The sequence below is a fragment of the Protopterus annectens genome, chromosome 13.part0, assembly GCF_019279795.1.
Source record: "Protopterus annectens isolate FY-2018-M chromosome 13.part0, PAN1.0, whole genome shotgun sequence".
Lineage (NCBI taxonomy): Eukaryota > Metazoa > Chordata > Ceratodontiformes > Protopteridae > Protopterus > Protopterus annectens.
In genome coordinates this window covers 267,479,258-267,499,942 of record NC_056747.1, presented here as the reverse complement: position 1 = coordinate 267,499,942, position 20,685 = coordinate 267,479,258, and the positions used below count along the sequence as shown (strand labels likewise).

Below are 20,685 nucleotides of genomic sequence, written 5' to 3'. Positions count from 1 at the left end.
GCCGCGGCACGGATCTCTTGGTTTCCAGCTTGGCTCGAGACTTTATTGGGAGTTTTTGAACTTTCAGCAAGTTATATTTTTTGATTTTTATATATTCTTGTTTATTCTTAATAGCAGATATACTAGCTAGTAGCTAGTAGCTTTTTGTGTTTATACCCCTTCCCTCAGTATTATCTATCTTGCTTTCGGCCTTTTGGCCTTAGGATCCCTTCTTTAGTGATTAGTCAGTGATCCCTTTTGGGACTATTGTTTTTGGATCTCTTATTACTGTTTGTAATTATTTAGTTGTCAGGGCTCCTTTTGAGCTGTGTGTGTATTTGTGTGAGTTACTTAGTTCAAAACAACTCATAGTTAAACAGTGTGCTTGAGTTGTGTAATGTCTGAAGAAAAAGACAAACATCCAAAGTTTGGGTTTAAAAAATGCCCAGACTGCAGACAGAGAATGTCAGTCACAGATGCCCATGTGCAGTGTGTTTACTGCTTGGGTGAGGTACATCTGCAAGAGTCTTGCAGCATATGTCATTCCTTTTCCACAAGAGTGTTAGTTGAAAGGAAGAGGAAATTGATTGATAGGGTTATCATTAAACACCCCTTTTCTGAGGCATTGTCTGACCAGGATGGAGCCAATAAATCATCTAAATCTTCTAAGTCTTCCACTGATTCTAGATCCAAAAAAAGGAAAGAGGTCAGAGAGTGTGGTGACTTTGGCTGCACTGCCTTCGGAGCCGACAGTCTGCTGTTTTCGGAACCGGAACACGGCTTTGGAACCGGTTGCGGAAAAACCTCATTCCATATTGCTCCATTCGGCTCCATCTGTCCACTCTTCCAGGTCCTCTGTCAGCCTATCTGATCTGGATATGGTCCGGCTGGTTCAGAAACTCTTAAAGGCACCAGGCCTAGTTAAATTGCTGTTGGCTCAGACACAACCATCGGAGCTGAAGACCACTACCTTTGAATTGTCTGCTCCTCCTCCAAGCCATATCGGACCTTCAGAGCCAGAGGAGGCTGACCTGATGATTGTGGATCCCTTGGAGCCGACACCTGCTTCATTGTTGTCAGCTCCATCTGCTCGGACGTTCTCGGCGCCAACCGGGGACTGTAGGAGCCGACACTCTCCGGTTGGGTCCGGGGAGGATAGCTGCACTGACTTGTTGGTGCCGACTCTTCCTCTCGGGGCCTCGGCTCGGGTAAGCTCGGCTCCTACCTCGGGCTCGGAGCCCACAGCTTCGGTGCGGGAGAAGATCGCGGCTCCATCGGAGCCATCGACTCCTTCTCATCGGAGCCGAGGTGCATTCGATGCCATGAGGCGAGTGTTGTCTCCCAAGACTTCCTCATCTCAAGGTCTGGCCTCTTCTTCCCCTAAAGTGCCTGTGTCTGTTTCTGTTTCCTACGGTCATCCCAAGTGTAGAGACCCAGAGCTTCAGGTAGCCCCACAGAGCACTCCCTGCTCTTCTGAGACCTCTCCTGAAGAGGTTCCCAGGAAGAGATTATGCAAGAGGAGGCATTTGGACTCCCCTCAGGAGTCTTTCACATCAGACACCGACCTGGATGAATCAGAAGGGTCCCCCAGATCCCCCTCTGAGGACATCTCCTTTGCGGAGATTCTTGAACTTCTTAGGCAGAGGGGTGATTGGCAGTCCAAGAGCCCTACTGAGGATGAGTTGGTTCTCCTGAAGGCGTTTGGGTCTCAACCTTCCACCTCTTGGGTATCTCCGCCCTATGATGAGCTTATGGATCTGGTCTCTCATAGGGCGTGGGAGTCTCCAGAATCTATGGAACCTGTTCCTAGGAGGCCTAATAAGTTTATCTCAGCCCCTGTGGATAATTCCTTCTTGACCAAGGGAGTCCATGTTGATGCCATGGTGGTGGCGGCAGCCACCAAAAAGGAAATGTCTGAGACTGCCTCATCTATCCATCCTCTTAACAGAGAATCTAAGATCATGGATAGATATGGAAAATGCATGTTTAGTTCATCGACTTTCTCACTCAGATCACTGAACTACTTGACACATTTTACCAGATAGCAGAGAGATCTCCTTAAGGAGTTGGGAGATACTCTTCAGGGTGCTGTAGCTTCGAGTGTATCCGATAAGATTGCCACTCAGCTCTCTACCCTCAGTTCGATAGTCAACTCGTCCATGCGTATCGTATCATACGCAGCTGATGGTTCAAGTAGAGCCGCAGGTACAGGAATTGCTCTTCGTAGGCATGCCTGGATGTGACTGTGTTCCTTTGTGGAACCCTTCAAGTGTTCTTTTACTAATACCACATTTGACGGCTCATCTTTGTTTGGGCCAAATGTGAAGGAGACTTTGACCAAGTGTGAGCAAGAAGGAAAGAATCTGTTTGCCGTCGGAGTCCATTTTTCCATCCCCACTCGACTCTTTCCCAAAGGTCAGAGGAGAGGAAAGATGTGGTTCTGGAAAGCCCAAGGAGCCTTTCAAGACACATGTGGAGAGCCCCTCTCCAGAGGCAGAGGAGGGGTTTCAATGGAAGATGCTGCCCTCACAGCAGAGGGAGTCCGCAACACCAGGGTGACAGAGATCACTTCTCGTCAATCCTACCAGCGCTCCTGAAGGGAGGCCCGGCTGTCCTACTCTGGAGGCAGTCGCTTATCATTGTACTCCAAAGCCTGGCTAAATATAATAGATGACAGTTGGGTATAAAGTATCATTTCCAGAGGGTATTTCATACCGTTCTCCACCCAGCCTCTTGCTGTTAAAAAAATCCCGGACGTTCCACCCAGTCACATGGGATAAGCAGCAGTAGAGGTACGCTGATTGCTAGAAAAAAAGAGTCATCCAGCCAGTCCCAGCAGACCAGACAGGATTCGGAACTTACTCAAGGTTCTTTTTGGTTCCAAAGAAAACAGGGGATGGGAGACCCATTTTGGATCTCAGCAGACTCAGCCAATTTGTGAGAAAAGAGAAGTTCTGAATGGTCACGCTACAGTCCATACTCCCATTCTTGGGGAAGGACAATTGGATGTGCTCGATAGATCTCAAGGATGCGTACTACCACATAAAGATGGCCAGACCATCCAGAGATTACTTGCATTTCTGGCTGGGAGCCAATCATTATCAATTCCAAGCTCTGCCCTTTGGTCTCACTACAGCCCCCAGAGTGTTCACCAAGTGCAAAGCAGTAGCCACGGCTCACCTGAGGTGTCTAATATTCCAGGTGTTTCCATATCTAGATGATTGGCTACTTACCTCACCCACCAGGCATCAACTTCTTCAAGTGAGAGAGGCTACTCTGACACTCTGTGATCAGCTAGGCATTACAGTCAACTTCGAAAAGTCTGCCTTGTTGCCATTGCAGCATATCGTTTTTATAGGGACAGAACTAGACACGTCAACCACCACTCTCCGCCTTCCGCCAGAAAGAATCTCTGTTCTTCACCAACACATCATGTCCCTAATAGCAAAGAACAGAGCACCAGCAGCAGACGTATTGAAAGTTGTAGGATTGATGGCGGCAGCTATTCTAGCAATCCCGTTAGCAAGGATGCATATGAGAAAACTTCAATGGCTTCTATTCACGCAATAGTCTTACCAAGAACTTCCAATGAGTCACATGATCCTGATAACGAATTCCTGTAAAAAGGATCTTCAGTGGTGGTTGACGTCTCCTCATGTCACAATAGGACGTCCTTTCATGCTTCCCCCTCCAGTTGCCACTGTGAGCATGGACGCTTCCCTGATAGGGTGGGGGGGGGGCTTTTTTAGGGAAAGACTGCCCAAAGCACATGGACAGATCAAGAATCACATCCTGCATATCAATGTCATGGAGATGAGAGCAGTACTTCTAGCCTTGCAATACGTTCAGGACTCTCTTCCTCAAGGGACAATTGCAATACAGACGGACAACATGTCAGTGGTCTGGTATCTGAACAAACAAGGCGGGACCAAGTCTTATCCCGTTTGCCGAGAAGCTCTCAGAGTATGGCAGTGGGCACTGTCATCCCAGCGCTTTCTACTGGCAGTGCACATCCCAGGCAAAAACAATGTCATAGCGGACAGACTGAGCAGAGCAATCTTATTGCCCCATGAATGGTCCCTCAAACAAGAGATTGCGGACAGGATCTTCCACAAAAAGGGGCCAGCCTTCCTTCAACCTGTTCGCCAGTCACATCAACAACAAATGCAGAAGCTATTTTGCCCTGATCCCCATGCCAGGTCACTCCCTGAGGGATGCTCTTGTCCACGATTGGCCCCTGGGTCTCCTCTACGCATTTCCACCAATTCCCCTGATACCCAAATTCTTACAGAAAGCAAAGTCACTGGGACGGACAGTCATCCTTATAGCCCCTAATTGGCTTTGGCAGATTTGGTTCCCGTTTCTTTACCATCATATTCTGGAAGATCCATGGATCCTGGACCCAGTTCCGGACTTCTTGACACATCCGTCAGGGGATCTTCACCCATCATTGCAGACACTGAAGCTAACTGCTTGGCTGCTCCAATTCCCCACATAGCCAGGCTCTACAATCTTTCCCATGACACTAGTCAGATTTTGTTGGCTTCCCATAAATCTTCCATCAGAAAATTGTATTGTAGTAAGTGGAAGAGATTTTCCATTTGGGCTTCTTCCCACAACATTGACCCTTATCAAGCGCCATTGTCTTCTATCTTACAATTCTTGACAGAAATCTTCAACAAAGGAGCAGCAGTGGCTGTGAGTGCAATTAGCTGCTATATCTAATTTCCATCTAGGAATTAATGGTTTGAATATTATGGCTCACCAGTTGTCTAAGGCTTTTCTAAAAGGCTCCTTTCACATAAGGCCTCCAGTGAAGACACCTTATTCACCCTGGAATTTGAATTTTATGTTATCTCATATCATTCTTCCTCCTTTTGAGCCTGCATCATCTTGTGAACTAAAATTTTTGTCATGGAAAACTATCTTCTTAGTAGCCATCACTTCAACCCGTAGAGTGTCAGAGCTCCAAGCCCTTTCCGTCAACCCCCCTTACATGGTATTCCATACTGACAGAGTATCTCTCAGGACAAATCCATCCTTTCTGCCCAAAGTATGTTCTGAGGTTAACATTAATCAAGTCATTTAAGTTGCCCGTTTTCTACCCTAATCATACCAACAAATTGGAATATATGTTGCATAAACTCAATGTTCAAAGACAACATAGATTTTATTTGGGCAGAACAAAAGACATTAGGAAATCAGATCAGCTCTTTGTGTCTTTTTCTGAGACCAGGAAAGGTAAAACATTTGCTAAAACAACCCTGTCTAAGTGGCTGTCGGATTGTATCACCTATACATATGCTTGTCATAATATGCCCTTGTCTAGTAAAGTAAAGGCTCATTCAACCAGAGCAGTTTCTACCTCGTCAGCCTTTCAAGCCAAATTGCCTTTGGATAACATCTCTGCAGCAGCTACATGGTCTAAACCTCACACTTTTATAACTCATTACAAAGTGGGTAAGGCCTCCAGGGACAGGGCTTCATTTGGTTCTACAGTTCTGAAGAGTGTACTTCCGTGAGCCACCCAAGATCAGGGTGCTAGGGACGCTACCCATCAGTGATGAATGAATGTCGAGATTGAACAACTTCACGTAAAGAAGTTATGTACTCACCATACCATTCCATGTGAGTTGTTCCATCTTGCCTTCATTCTCATGTCCCTCCCTCCTGGCTGACAGTTGACCTGGAGGCTGTGTTCATCCTGGTTTTTCAATGTGTATTCATTCCTAGGCAGATACTGCGGTGGTGGTGCTGCGGTAGCGTTGTCGCCTCACAGTTAGACGTTGCCCGTTCGATTCTCAGTTAGAGCGTCTTCTGTGTGGCGACATGCGTGAATGGGCGTTCCTTCGTTGAAGGTTGTGTGTTAGGCCCGGCAAGCCAGTACGTAAAAATCTGCTGCCAATCATTAACGGACCGGAGTTCCGCTGTGGCGACCCCTAACCGGGAAAAGCCGAAAGACACAAACAAACAAATTCTTTCCTAGGCAGAATAATAGGTTCATAGGTTAGTACTAAGCTAACTGCCCTTGCAAGCCATTTTAAGCCTAGCCAATTATCCCTTGAAAGACTCAAACCCTGCACCTTGTGCTTGCAAGGCAAACACCTTAACCATTAGGCCACCCTCCCAATTATTATTGTGCTATTATATGGTACGCAGCAAACAAGATCTGCGTTGTGGGATAAGGGGTGGGGTCTTGAGCTACTGGAGAACCTTGAGCTTGCTAGTCGGGCGTTTCGGAGTCGAGAATTGGCTCCGAACCCATCAGTGATGAATGAAGGTGAGATGGAACAACTCACATGGAATGTTATGGTGAGTACATAACTTCTTTTTTTAGGATACAAACATTTTGCATACATTATGTGGAATAAGTAAAATATTACATGCTGCATTCTTGGAAAGGTGGATATCAGACCATCATGAAAAAACACATTAAAATAATTTGATCCTCACAACTGTGTGCATTAATGGGATAGGTTGTCTAGCTGTTGTGAGCAACAAATAGTAGACTAGAGAATATGGCTGGTATCTGTACACAGAGTGTGAAGTGTTTGTTGTACCTGTGCAGCAGGAAATTACTAGGTTGCTTTCAAAAATAAATCTTCATAATAATCTTGAGGAGAGGTGATGCAAAATATCTAAAATGCCTTTCCATAAAGACATTAACAAATTAGAAGCACAGGATTTAGAGACGATATTGAAAGCAGTAAAAATAAAATCACATGACTAGCAGAAATGAAAGGTAACATTCTTAATACCTTTTAAATACTTCATGCATGTTGTAAAATTGTACTTCATATGCATGAGCAAATATGTAAACCCATTTTCCAAGTCATGCCTGCTTTACAGCTAAGGACAGTGGTAATGTTTGAAGGCAGACACCGTTGCTTCCTCCCATGCAAAATTTGAGTAAGTTATCATTGTGAAGTTTAACTGAAATGTGGAGCAACCAGTTAGTTGGTGTGAAAGTCCCAATTCTAGTCTGACGTAGTTCATCCTTCTACAACCTTTTTTTCCCATTTTTGCACATTGGGCTGGGCTGTCACATCAACAGTGACCATCATCTAGAACTTACTCTTCACACTGCTGGATGACAATAAATTATAGTTAAGTCTTGCCTAAATATCTGAAAATGTGACTTCTGTAAATATATAGTTTTCTCAAACCCAAATCCCATCTGCTGTGAGTACATTTTGTTTGCATTACCAGCATATAAAGCTTATTCTTTGTAGTCAGTAACACACGTCATTTTAATGACTGCTGGTGTTCTTTCACTGGATTTTAGAAATTCTTTATCTGACATCTGTACAGTATGTTTCAACATATTAAGTTTTACACTTAATTTACTGATAGATAAAATCATGATGATTTCATGACATTAGTAGTAATCATTGGTGGAAACTAGCAATGAGGCATAATAATCCCTAAATTGTAGAGGACTGTATTGTCATTACATTAAGAGCAAACACTGAGCTAAGAATAACCACAGAGGACAGGATTTATAGTCATACAAACTGAACACCAGCACACCTTGCAGGTAGGTTGAACAGTGAGGAAAACAAATTGGGGAATGGTTACATGCATTCTAACGAATGCATAGATATACACAAATGTACAAATCTGTAAGTAGTTCATGACTCATAGTTTTAACATAAATTAGTTGAAAAGCAAGTTGTACATTACTAAAGAGCAAACAGCACACATAAACGTTTGGAGTTGCAACAAGTAAAAATGCTTAGTGTAGTAACAGCATTTGTGAGCCAGCACTTTGTGGTTAAAATTACAACTTCCTTTCACCTTGCAGCTTAACACAGCATCAGGTGGTACTGATTAAAACAGTACCATCAGTAGACTGCATAGCAGAAGCTAACCAACCAGCAAATGACCAGACCATTTTCATGGATACATATGTTTCATATGGGCTTTCATTAACATGTGTCTAACATGCAGTGTGGACACTTCCAATAATGGTGGACACGGAGGTATGTGTGGCTTTTATCATGTTTGCTATATGAACCTCCCAGACAGAGATCACACTAGGTATGCCACAGGCACCTGCCTACAGAATACACAACACGTTTCTTGATATACTAATTGCACATGTAGATGAGCATATCAGTTTACCCAGCACATCAGGGGACGACAGAGACACCACCATGGATGGCTTCTATGACAACATTCTCTCTCTCCCTAAAGTATTTTGTGCTATAGGTTGCACAGATGGGGCAATAAAGGCCCCATCAGATGTCTGCAGACAGTGGTATGTCATTAGGAAGGGCTACCATCCATAAGCTGCCAGGTAGTGTGCAGAGAACAGGGGTTGACTACCAATGTGCCTATATAGCACCCTGGCAGTGACCATTATTGCCATAAATGATGCACAAGTCATCTCTGTCACCAATCCCTGCCCAGGGAAATTCCACAGGATGACTTATTTGGTAAGTGTAGGCACTAAGGGAAGCAGATGTATATCCTAAAGTAGCATGTACACATCTCCCCCTTCCCCTATATGGTCTTACTGGGTTAATGGTGATGCAGCAAATCCACTGGAGTCTAGGTTAAAGTCACCCATAAGGAATACACACAATACTGATGAACTGTACTATAATGCCACCCATACACAAATCAGAAACATCAATATGTTTGAGTTTGGCCTGCTGAAGGCATGATTCCACTGTCTGACTAGGTCACTAGTGCCTGTGTAGTACACCCCTGCCACCATCTGCAAGGGGTTTGATGCATGCTGCATAACATAATTACCAGGAAGCTTGCAGACCATCTATTTGTCAAGAGAACATCTGGACCTGCTGCAGCTGCCCTTGCAACAATCAACCAATGGATAGCATCCAGTGATGACAGTGGGGCAGAGAGACAGAGAGACAGTGTGCAGCATTCATTTTGCACTTCCTAGATGACAGGCACTGTTACACAGAAGCATGGGTAAAGTGTCACACAGAATAAACAAGATTTTAGTTATGTAGTGTATAGTCAAGTTATACTGTCCATCAGATATCTGCGCACGCACCACACTAAGGAACAGTGTCACATCCATCATCATTTGCACAGGTAACAAGGAACACAGTGACATATAGCTCTATTACAACTTGGGTGGGGGACTTATCAGCAGAGGTACAAATGATGGTCTTCTGAAAAAGACTAATTTGTGTCATAGACAATGCCCTTAGGTGACAGTGAGGAGATGGCACTAAAGGACCATTCTAGAGAGGAAGTGCCACTATGTGACCATGATAAGGAGCCACTAAGGTGTGTTGAAATTATAAGGCCCTGTGACTGGGATGTTGTGCTACCATGGAAACAAGACCTCTGCAGATGCTACTGGACCACGTTCCAGCCATGGATGCTGGCAGCCATTTTCACACAGTGCGAAAAAGGAAAGTTATGGACCCTCTGAACTGTGCATCCTGTAATGGTCTCCCATTGTGACCATGCTTTGTGTTAACCCGCCCCTAACCACAGAAAACAGTCTTTGACAAGGTGGGTATGGTGGTAATGCTAGCATCTACACTGAAGTTGATATAGCAGCAATGTGTACCACCATAGCCTTCAGGCATCATCCCTGGACTCCAAGGCATTGATAATGAAGTATGACATCCTCAAGCCTCACTTTTCTAAAAATATTTTCATGTCAGCCTAAGTAGTAGGAGACTGTACCCTAATGACAGCCCTGCACATCTGTTGATTGGACCTTAGTAGGGCACATTCAGGAGAGTACCTGTTGGGAAGAAGTCTGATCTGTAGCTGGCTCATGCAGCAGCCTGTCTTTGTCCTTGAAACAATGCCCCACCATATCAGCTCTAAGTGAAGAGCAAAAAAGGTCTTTGGCTTGTACTGTAGAGAGCTGCTGACTGCTACCAGTTCCACACCTTTCCTCAGCTCACCTCTTTCAGTGCCTTTCTGTACTGTCATTTTGGTACACAAAAAAGGAAAACAAGAACTCTTGGTCATGCCTTGTAACACTTTGCTCTTTGGCTTACTGCCTCCTTTGACCCACCCTTCCTATGCTACTGGAAGTGGTGCACAATAGGCATTCAGAAACAAATATTTACAATGCATCAGTTGTTACATTTGTAGCAAGTAACTTGCTAGAGTTTAAAATAAATAACTTTTTTTTGCCCTTAAGCTCATAGACAGTGGGGAACATCACCACTAATGCGCCATGTATGGCTGCGAGTGCAGATTTCTAATGTTCTAAAGTACTAAATCATCTTCCTGTCAGCAAGTCATATGTGACTCTAGTGATATTGCAGAAGTGGGAAGGTGAAAGTGTTGTACCAGAACTTGAGAAGAAAAAAGTGCACAGCATAGATACATGTTCAGGGTAGTGGAAAGGGCAGCATGCCATAGATTAATTGTAGAAATCATGTTGCAAAAATTGTGCTCACAATTTTCCATAAGTCTAGCTCATGAACTCTGCATAACTGTAAATGTTGCCGTGTTCACACTTTGTAGATGCATTTTAATTGCTGATAACCTGACTTCAATTCAACTTCACTAAGCACATTTTCTTCCTCAAATTGATGAAATATTCCAATGGTAGAGTCAGATGTGTCTCCTTCTCCATATCTGAATAGTTTTATTTATTATGCTTATATTTATACCTATCTTTAATTCTGATTTTTTTTTGTTTTGGAGTTGAGTCCTGTGCTTTCAGCCCTACTACCCTTCATGTAGTGGGACTGTCAGTTAAGTGGGGTGACTGGGATGTTTTTAAATGGGGTGTATATTATGTTATCGAACTTTTAAAAGTTCAAATGTCATATGGTTGACACCATATGATCAAACTTTTAAAAGATTGAACATTTCAATGGAGATCTCCGTACAGTGCAGAATGGGAAGATTTCCCTTTCCTGCATTGTAGTGCGATCTCGGAGTTGGTATATTTAAAGAGCGGGGGGTGTGGGGGTGCAGCGGGGCTTGCCACCCTGCTTAAAATGGTCAGGTAGGTTTTTTCTGTTTTTTTTTTTTTTTTAGCTTTTCAAACTTTTAAAAGTTCGATCGTATGGCTTTGACCATATGACATTTGAACTTTGATAACATAATATATACCCACTGGGATGTTTTTAAATGTTATTTTTATTCTGGGAACAGTAAAAAGTTTAAGAACCTGTAAGTACAAATTTGAAAGTCTAATATCGGGCATTACTGTCTTAATGAGAATGAAAGACCGCATACATCCAGCAAGGAGGCTGCTACCCCTCTGCATTCCTGCTATAAATAATTTTCATTATATCTGCTTTGTAGTACTAATGTGGGGGGTGAATGGGCAAAGCCCCTCAATGGGCTTAAGCTACCTTTTTAATTTTTCATATTGTTAAGAATAGCTTATAAATATAAAATAATTACAACAAATTGTAATTACAACGCCCGCCCACTTCAAACTGGGGGTGGGGCTTACTGCACAGCCTGGTGTGCCCTAATATAAACAACAGCTTCCGAATTTGCAAAACTCTTCACATTGTATATTTGTAAATTATATTCTTTGGTGTTGCCTTTCTCTGTCTATTGTATAGATTATATTTTGTTCTTTACTAAATTAATATGTTTAACATAGTTATATGCTGTGCTTGTATTTGCCATAGATCCTGTTCATGGCTGAAAGGGAGATTTGTATGAAACCAATTACCTTGTGAGCAAATACTAAATAAAAAATAAGGGTATATATATATATATATATATATATATATATATATATATATATATATATATATATATATATGTGTGTGTGTGTGTGTACATAATTGTCACTTGATTTTTTTGCTTTGCCTGTGGTTTTAGCTTTTTGAATTTGCTACTGCTGATTGTATTTACTAAGCCACCAGGTTCTCCTAACATTCTGTCTATTATAGTTTTTCAGGTCCTACTGTCAGGTCCCTGGGTTGTGTATTCACACACACACAAATATATATATATATATATATATATATATATATATATATATATATATATATATATATATACACACACACATACATATATACCTTTCTCACTGTTACTTATTTCTGTCCTTTGTAATCATCGATGCACAAAGAAACAAGCTGCTGGTAACCTTTCTGGGAGAAAAACAGTAAAGAAGATTATTAATTCCAAGTAACATTTTAATACTCATTCATCTAATTTAGTAAGATTTCACCAGACATGCAGAAAGGTCATGTAAGTAGCATCCAATAAAAACTAACAACACTGGAATCAACAAATAATATTGGCTACATTCAAAATAGCTTATGAAAACATTCTTAACTATTAAAACATTTGTTAAAAACATATGTTTCAACGTCATTTAACGTTAATAAGATCTTCTTTTCAAAGAACATTTGAAACTGGTACTTTTATTCTAACCTGGTGGAGTTCAGGCAATGAGTTGCAATTGTCACTTGTACTCCAAGTAATCAAGCTCTCTCAATTGACAACCCTGACATCAATAGGAACATAATCCAGTATATAAAATGCAAACTTCTTAAAATGTATGAATTGCATAGTATATGTCTACCAAGGGCATGTAGTGTACTCTATAATGTTTTGTAGCATACTCGTGCTCATAAATTCTGTTCCTCATTGGTGGTTGGTAGATTTAGAAAAGGTACTGTACTTAAGGTTGGCTTTCAGGATTTTATCCCAGAGTTGAACCAAATCTGTGAAGATTAACTACTATGGTGTCATTGTAGTATACTTTACTCTTTAGGTTACATGGATATACACCATTAAATATATAAAATTCATTTGCTGTTGCACGGTATCTTTCAGATACTGCCTTGGTGGCTTTAGTCCTGCAGCAAGGGTGCATGCATCTTATCCACCTGCCTTACAGATCTCACACACACACACACACACACACACACACACACACACACACACACACACACACACGCACACACACACACACACACACGCACACACACACACACACCTGCCTGATACACTTCTGCAGAAGTACCACCACAGTATAGAATATGTCAGCTGTGTTATCAAAATATGGAGCACCAAACCTCAGCATATATGGCTTATCCCCACTCTTCATAACTTCAAGCCTGTGATCAAAGAATTTCTTTCCATCTCTTGCCTTTGCTCCTGTCATACCCCGGATAGCTACTACTTCTCAAAAGTTACTTTCCCCTACTCTGCATTTACTTACTGTTATCTACACTTTAGACTCCTATTTTAATTTATTAATTATTACTTAATCATTCAATCTCAATCCTACTAATCTTCCTTCCTAACCATTTCCTCCCCAATAACTTACACTTTTGAACTTATTTACTTTTTTGTCCACTCTCCCTATGTAATGTTTTTCATCTTCTCGTTTTATTTCATATCCTGAAATAATCGTTTATATTTTGTTTAAATAATCATTCTTTCATTGTTTAGCCTACATTTTTATTTTGTTAGCCAACTAATTTACCTTTGTAACTTAGTTTTTTACTATGTGTATCTTGAACTTAATTTACTAACAATTTCTGTAACTACACTTAACCGTGTAGCTTTTCTCTCTTTGGGAACCCACTGAAAAGTGATATGCCAGTCATTGCAGTTGGTCTTTCTTGATAATCAAATGCTAAATAAATAATAAATAATACATTTATATAATAAATATAATAAATAGATAGATCATGCACAGAAGTTATAACTTCCAGAACCTTACCAATGGTAACGTAAATATAGCTGACAGCCGTATTCAGTCAGCATATATGTAACCATTTTTCCAGTAATATTTCTTAACCAGATACATGTCTTTTAGGGTTACATTTTCCAGTATTGTGAGGCAGGCATCAGTATTCGCGTATGTGTGATATGTAAGTAACTTAACTTGAAGGAAACTGTATGTCTTCACTTTCTTGTGAGAGGTACCCATATCTGAATGTTACAGTCAGTAATGTTCAGTCCTTTCTTCAGAACATTGCTATCTGCTCATGAATAGTTCCATCAAGGTGACATTTTCACTCTTGACTTCATCTTGGTGAATTTGAGAAGACTATAGTAATCCTTTGTCACGAGCAGAGGACAAACGTGTTACATTCTGCAGGATGTACAGTGTAGTCCTTTATTTTCAGTGGTTATGTTAGAAACTTGCATTGCTGTTGACTGGAATGCATTGTCAGACAGCCTGTGGTGCATCAACCCCCATTTAGTAACAATGTATCTTCTCAGCAGATATTCTGCACAACTGTGGATGTATCCCTCAGTCACTGTGATTGAATTCTACTCTTACAATCTGATCTCCAGACTAAGTTTGTATTTTATGAATTGTTAATGAAAACAGACAGACAGACATCCAATAGAAATCGGTGACATTCAGCAGTGATAGCACATGAATCACATGGAAAAAGCTTTACAGATTGAACTGACTTTTTATTATTAATGTAAAACTGGAGGAAAAAAAATAATAGCAGCTATGGCATTGAACTGGAAAGTTTCAGGACTAGGGAGTGAAGCCACACTTGCAAGTAGGTTATTCATTTCTACATGTTACCTTGGTTTATCTAAAGTAAACATTTTTTTTCCATTTCTCAAAACTGTGTACAAAGCCATTTTATGCATTCCTATTACTTCTAATACCATGTGTAAAGTCAGGCATCATCAGGATTAGATTTTATGTACACTGAAACATCTTCTGCAGTTTATTAGCATTTTGTTTGCAAGTGGTGACTTCCTATTGATTGTATTAATTTGTCAGCTTGATGAGAATTGAATATTTTTCAAGATAATCCATATGAATGAATATAACTGCATTTTGGAGGATGAAATGAAATGAATATTGACAGTTTTGACAATGCTAGAGTAAATATCCCACTGTTGGATGAAAGTTAGTTTGCTATTATATGGCCAAAATGTTCTGGGAACATACAGACAAATGTATTTCTGGTATGGGAGTATTTACTAAATGTCCCATGTGCCAGCAATACTTTTGCTGAGCTCAGTTGGGTGTCCATCTGTTGAACGGGGACTTTTTGCAGCTGCTTAACTTGATGAAGTCACAAACATCGTGCATTCCCCTTTCTATGTTTTTAAGGTCAGATATCATACAAGCATTTTTTTATTCATGACAATCCCAAAGGGGAGCATTCATAACCACTAATTTAGAATTATCCCAGCCCACATGGAAAATGTGCATCAGCAACTAACATGGATCTACTTTATATAAAAAAGGTTAGATATTTGCAGTTAATATTTAATGGCAAGTCAGAAAGCAGCCTTCCCAGACACTTGCACAGTGCTTAAGCCTCTGGGCTTCATTTTCAGGCAATCTGTTGTAGACTACAGTGACATCAGTGTAGGGAGATGAAGGACTATAGTGGACTTCAGATCTGGCAGAGTCCCTAAATAATACAATTAATAGTACAAACCTAAAAAGTATAGCATCTAGTGGTGCGTGTTTCAAAAGTAAGCACATCTGTTGTTACAGCAGTCCAGTTTCACCCCACCTGATGCAGATGCAGAATTAAAAGGTTATCTGGAATAAGAGACATGTATGCGCAGTGTATGATGTGCAGATGTGGCACAGCTGCTGATGAAATGGCTGGGCAGTGCATGGTCCCTCAAAGGAGTGATTCGTGATTCAAGTTATAGGAGTAGGGCTACTTACTAAATAAGGTGTTTTTTGTTGCTGTTGTTTTATTTTATTTTATTTTTTATATGCAAATAGTGCTCAAGGAATTGAGTGTAGTGATACAGTCATTGCAGTGGTAAGATCTCTTTTACACATTTTACACAGCTCCAGATACTTTTGTTTCTTTTTCCAAGCATCCCAAAAATACATGTTGGTTGATATATGCTGAGCCAAGTTTTATCAACTAGCAAATCACTGAGTCCTATGCAATGTTACTCATCTCGAAAAACCTCAGGGGCAGGCTTTAACATGGGTTGTGCAGGGAGCAGGTCCAGCTCTTCCCACTGTTAGTGGTCAACAGGCCAGATTGGATGCATCTGACTCAACAGTCTAGGTCTCTACAATGCACAGTGCACACACATTTGTTATATGTGTGTGTGTGTGTGTGTGTGTGTGTGTGTGTGTGTGTGTGTGTGTGTGTGTGTATATCTATATTTGTGTTTGTGTTTTATATATATATATATATATATATATATATATATATATATATATATATATGGGGGTCTATTGTAAAAGACCGAAAATCCACTTGTTTGAAAACGAACAGTGGATCCTCGGTTATGTGAAAGTGCACTTAAGCGAATGTGCACTTCCGCGAAGCACAGTTCAACTAACCGTTCAGGGAAACTGAAGTGCTGAGGCACACTACAGTGGGAGAATAGGGAATTTACCTGTTCCCCATTGTAGTGTGAACTCAAAGTTGGTATATTTAAGTAGGGGGGGTGTGGGGGGCACATTTTTTAATCGAATACCACTTATTCGAAAAAGAGCAGTAGACCGCTCAGTTACGCGAAAGTTCACTTATTCGAAAGTGCACTTTCGTGAAACTCGGTTCAACGAACTGATAAAAAGATAAAAAAAAACAGAAAACACTTACTAACATTACATTGAGTGGGGGGCTGTGCCCCCACAACCCCCCTACTTGAATATACCAACTCTGAGATCGCACTACAGTGGGGAACAGGTAAATTCCCTATTCCCCACTGTAGTGTGCCTCGGCGCTTCAGTTTCCCTGAACGGTTCATTGAACCGTGCTTGGCGAAAGTGCACTTTCACGTAACTGAGGATCCACTGTTTGTTTTTGAACACGCGGATTTTCGGTCTTTTGCAGTAAATCCATATATATATATATATATATATATATATATATATATATATATATATATGTGTTTCTGTGTATATGTATACACACTATGGTAAAATAAGTAATAAATAAATGCATATTTACATACATACATACATACAAGCCTGCTATGTTGCTTTCCTGAATAACACCATGGATACAAGTGTTAGGGCACACACTTCTGTGCATCTGCTGTCTTTGCCATTCAGTGTGAGTGAGAGTACTGCTCAATACACAGAATTGTTCTAGACTGAAGTTTGTGGGAGGTTTACTGTATCTCCAAAAAAATGAACTAGTTAGGTTAAAGGAGTTAGATGACTGATCTGCAAATGCATGAGATGCACATTATAATCTGTTATTTGTATGTGCTCAGTGATACTCAATTTGGGTTATCTACTTTAAATTCCTGTAGGCGTTGATAGATGCCACAGTCTAAGCTCAGTGAACTTAGCAGGGCTCAGTGTTATAATTATTTAAAAAAATGTTATACTGCCTCCAAGTGGTATTAATTATTTTGCGTAGAATTTTGAAGTGGCTGAAAGGAAAGCTGCATTCTTACTGATCAGAAGCTGCAGAGAAAATACAGCTTATGTCCATCATCTTTTGTATATCTGTATTTGTCTGGCATCTTATTAGTGGGTATTTCTTGGTATGTTTTCAATGGAAGTTTAGAAGCTCAGTATGTCAGCCACCTGCAAAGGACTATGTATCTCGTGCATTGACCAGCTGACATGAAAATGCTGGGGGATTTAAATCTTCCATATTTGTGGTGGAAGATGCTGTAACTTGCTGCTAATATAACTTACACTGACCATATTTATATAATGTTTTGCTGATTGCTTCACCCATTTAATGCTTCTGGGGAAGCATTGCAGCAGTGTAAATCCTTACCTCCCCTGCTCCACTGGCTCTTTGATGCCCTTCATGCTAGCATTCACAGTTAAAGTTCTGACCTCCTTTAGCATTTATAGAAGAAAAGCACCTACCAGGGCAGGCCAACTTTAGATGTACCTCATAGTAAGATAGATCTGTTTCATAATTACAAAAAGGAGCAATGTCAGGAGCTGTGTTATGGTACACTAAGTGGCTGTCTTTAGTAGATGCTTATCCCAGCAAACATTTCATCTTATCATAGGAAATAGAATTGTAACGTCATGTAATGTCATCACACTGCATTTTTGTTTCACCAGAAAATCTTCACAAAGAAGATTTCTAATGGTTAGTGGAATGCTTAGTAGATTTATAGCTCACTTTGTTTCAATCCCAGTATTCTTAAAAAGACCAAGTTAATATCTGTAACACAATTTCAACATCATTAACTTCTTTAAAAACTTGATTTAACATCTGTGACTCTCCTTCATGGAGTGGTGTGAATGAGTTCATCCTCTTTTGCATTCCAGTTGAATTTTTTTTCCTCAGAAGCTCCCATGCAGGGGAACCTGTCACTTCTTTTTTTCCATTCACATAGGCTGGATCTCAGTCTTGAAACATTCCTGGAAAAGTTCCCATGTTTGATATTGAAAAGCACATCTTCTGAGTGTCAGTGGGGCTATGGTTGCAGTCAGTAGGGGTTCCGTGTACTGGAGAAGTGCTGCTGATCCAGTTTATGAGAATTGCATTTATGTATGTGGAGCAGCATGGTTTTGATTGCTGATTATTTCTGCTTGTGAGAAGGATCTAGATGGTTGAAATTTGGTAGTCTTGGTGCAGACACAACATAGTCCAAGTTTAGACCCTGTTATTCCTTCTCAGCTTACTGACTGCTGTGATCTTCATGGGGCGTTTTGTACTGCTGAAAATAAATGTGTTGAAATGGACTGTGGTCATAGAGCCACTACAAACTTCTGGACAGAGAGGTAGCTGGCTCATCATAAGTAGTAAAAAAAAAAAAAAAAAAGTTGTCATCTCCAATGTGATACTTCTCCCTGGAGTGCCACGTTAGTCTATAATCTCCTCACATTGTGGTGGCTGTCCCCTTCACCCCACCCTAGGTATACTTCTGCTAATTTATCTTCTCTTGGTATAAGACTGTAATGATGGCTGCTTCCTTAGCTTGGTGGGGAGCTCACTTTAGGTCCTTCCTGGTTCTAAGTATGTGGTTTTGCCTTGCAGAGAGAGTTCCATATAAACCAGCTAGAGCTATGAGCAGTCCTCCATGCCTTAAAGGCCTTGGAATTTAAGTCACATCTTGTTCCCTTTTTAATTCACTCAGATAACCAATCCATTACTGATATTCAAACATGGAAAAGTAGAGTTTGGATTATCTCCTGTCCAGAAAGTTGAAGTGTGTCTGAAAGTGGACTTCAGACAGCGGTAAAATTCTCTTAGCAATTCACATTCAAGAGAAAGATAATTTACTGGTGGAAGCTGATTCTTCAGCCCTTTCAGGGAGTTATAGATTCAGGAAATGTGTCAAACGTCTCTGTCTCAGATCTTTAGCATTTGGGACATGCCAGAGATCAACAAATCACCCCTTGACAGAAATCAGCTCATCTCTTCTGCTCATTGTAAGGCAGTAGGGTTTTTGCTGTTGATACATTCTCCATTCCATGTGAAGGACAGTCATGTAGTCTTTCCCACCAATCTCGTTGGTTATATACTTTATTGTGTAGTCCAAGAAAAAAGGAAAGAGTTAATTCTCACTGCCCTGTGTTGACCAAACAGCATGTAGTTTCAGACGGTCAAGTCCAAGATAATACATGAAATACTCTAGGTCGTAGTCAGGGGGCTCCCTTCAGTTAGTGCAGCAGCAGCTGTCTGCATCTCATTGCTTGCCCTGTGTTAAATCTGCTGATCCTGTTGGACCTTCCATCTAGAGAATCGGATGTAATTAGGTCTGCCAAGTATACTTATTCTGCTCAGTGAAAAACATTTTCCATCTTGGAGCAGCAGTACCAAATAAAACCCCAGCTCTCCAGCCTTTAGGTTATATTGACTTACTTAAGACACCTGTATGACTTGGTCCACAGTTATTCCATGCTCTGGGTGCATGTGTTAGATATTTCTGCCCATTGTAACTTAAGAGGTACAACTGTGGTCAGCACTAGTTGGGCAAGTATTTCCTCAAAGTACTGTATCTTCTCACTTTTTAAGAACCTTTACCTTCATGAAATCAGTTTCATGATTGAAAGGTTGCCCTTTTTACCATTCAAACCCACACTGGTTTGATGGTGTTGAAGTCCATATTTTCAAAGATTATTTTTCTGTTAATTTCACTTTTGCTCAAAAGATCCACTAGATAAGGCTGTCAATGTAAAATTCTGATAGACATAACAGAGCTAAAATAATGGTACTGCATGTAGTGGTGGTGTTGCAGAGATAAAGCTGTCTTTTCCCAGCACTTGTGTCATGTTTAAAAAATATGTAACAAGTGATTAAAGTAGTCACACAGCTATGTGAGTGGGCACAGAGTAGGAGAAGGAGAAAGTGACAAAACAGAATCTTTATTCCAACTGTTAATAGAGGATTAAGGTTATGAGTTGTTAAGAAGCAGCTTCTTGTAGAACCAGTTTGATTTCATCAGCATACATTTGCCTACTTTGAGACTCTGAGCAAGTCATTTAACCAGAAAATGGTAGTGGGCTTAGTTTGAAAAACTTCACTATGGATCGGTGCCCTGCTCTGGTTAACAAATATAATCATCATCAAGTTTTTTTTTAACATGGTGTTGGGGTGTCATGTCAACTGTAATCGTTTCTCTCTGTTCATAGCCACTCTCCTACTTTCTTTGACAGTCACATGTACCTGTCTCATGTGTTCTGTCATGCATTTCATTTATCTCTTGGATGGACATCCACATGTCTTCTTCCTCCCAAATCGGTTCCACAAAGTACATCCAACTATCCTTCTCTGGCACTTTATCTTCATCACCTCAGGCTTCTCCAGCTGATCTGTCTTCACTACACAGGTTTCTGTGCCATACAGAAGCACTGGTTGCCACAACTATTTTGACCTCCTTACT

At 40.8% G+C, this 20,685-nt stretch overlaps 1 protein-coding gene across 3 annotated transcripts in view; it reads left to right on the top strand.

Annotated features, from left to right (window-relative positions):
- The window catches only part of LOC122787231 (cAMP-specific 3',5'-cyclic phosphodiesterase 4D-like), a 1,697,022-nt gene that overhangs the window by 1,625,859 nt on the left and 50,478 nt on the right, over positions 1-20,685 (top strand). The window lies entirely within an intron of this gene.